The sequence below is a fragment of the Urocitellus parryii genome, chromosome 4 (genome assembly GCF_045843805.1).
Source record: "Urocitellus parryii isolate mUroPar1 chromosome 4, mUroPar1.hap1, whole genome shotgun sequence".
In the NCBI taxonomy this organism is placed as follows: Eukaryota; Metazoa; Chordata; class Mammalia; order Rodentia; family Sciuridae; genus Urocitellus; species Urocitellus parryii.
The window spans coordinates 164,285,158-164,287,021 of NC_135534.1; positions in this window are offsets into that span (position 1 = coordinate 164,285,158).

Sequence of the window (1,864 nt, forward strand, 5' to 3'; positions counted from 1 at the left end):
AGGGCTTACAAGAACATACATGACATTTTAATTTAAAATACATGTTTAATTTAAAATAGATGTTTCAGTTAACCTGGGAGTTCTGCCCCATATGTCTTGACCCAAAAATGGAATCCCAATCTAAGGGAGACTCCATTATTTGGAGCATTATTAATTGCTATGGCAGCAAGAAAAATAACATGTGAATCAAGCGTTGATTGCTAATACCACCCATTTATGAAGAAACTAGGTCTACCACAAAATCAAGTCTCTAAGGGTCCCCATCCTCACATTTTGCTAACTAAATTCCTGGCCCTTTTAGGAGGTAAGATAAATAAATAACTGGATTTCCAAAGGCTATGTGTGTGTGTGTGTGTGTGTGTGTGTGTGTGTGTGTGTGTGTTTTAAGCCTACCTTAGTTCACTAGCTTTTCCTAGAGTGATATAGTAGAGGTGACTTTTGTATAATGTTTTGTCAATACACCTACCTAATTTAAAACTCAGTATTTCAGTTTTAGAGCAATAGATAATGAACCTGAGCATGTTTAGTCTAAACACCACTGATGTTGCTGCTAAATATGTTCAGGCAAGTTTGTATAGAGGGTAGTTGTGTATCAGATCACAATCATTATGCTGTTACTTTTCCTAGATTTAAAATTTGATAAACAATTCTTGCTAATTTTTTTTCTTATTTTTCTCCACTGTTTTTATGTCAGTGGCTTTTTGCTGAGATAAATGTCTACTGTTTGTTTTGAAAATTTCCTGTTATAACAAGCTGATAAAGGAGGTGATTTCATTTTTTTTTTTGTAAAGTCCTTTCTGGGCAAAATCAAAACTTGACAACTCTATGAATATGCAATCTTTTTTTGTATTATTTTGCAATTCTATTTGAAAATGTTTGAATCTTGAAATCATTGAAATCTCTCATTTTGTGAAACAACAGCTATTTCCTCTATAAGATGGACACTTGGTGAATCATCTCTCAATCATCTCAGTTTAATACCATAGTACTTGTAACCGGAAACATGTGACTTGTGTATCCCATTATATGAATATCTTTATAATAAATTAGCTGATTGTATTTTATGAGCACTCATGAGGCCTCATGGAGAGAGTAGTGTACTTTGTAAAGTATAAGATCTGAGGTACTTCAGTTTTAAAATTTGGGGATTATAATATTCTTAATACACAGATGTATATAAATTTAAATAATTGTTTATTTGTGTTTTAAATGTGGGATATAACAATTTAGTCCTAACTATAGTATGTTTTTACAGCTTAATGTGAACTTGGGTGGCTGTAATATTTATCTTCCAGAATTGATACCACTGGCTGTTCATAGAGTACTATTTATGCCAGACAGATACATAAGCTAATATGGTCCTGGATAAATCATTATCCTATGGTTATGGTAGTTATAAATATCTGAGAATGTACATAAATACATATAAGTATGTAAATACATGTGTGCATATTCTAGGATTATTACATATGTACACATATACATACATGCATAACCATACACAGTATGCAGACTATTTATATACATATGCTGATATACAATGTTCTCTCATTACATGTGTATAGGCATGTTAGCCATTTTAAAATTGCAGACTTTTTCTTTTCTCTTGGTGAAGTGGTTTGACTAGGGGTATTTTTTTATTGATTTAAAATATTTTATTCCCATCTGCAACTTGCTTGGACTAGGGGTATCTATTGTGAACATTTTAGAAACATTTTAAAAAATAATTCTTCCCTCTAAACAGTCTTTCAATATTGGACCCTCGATCTCTTCTTCATTAGTATCCCTGATTATAAAGATTATGCTAGAATGGTCAGAGATTTGTATATGGATGAATCTTTTCTTCATAGAATTATAATTTCTC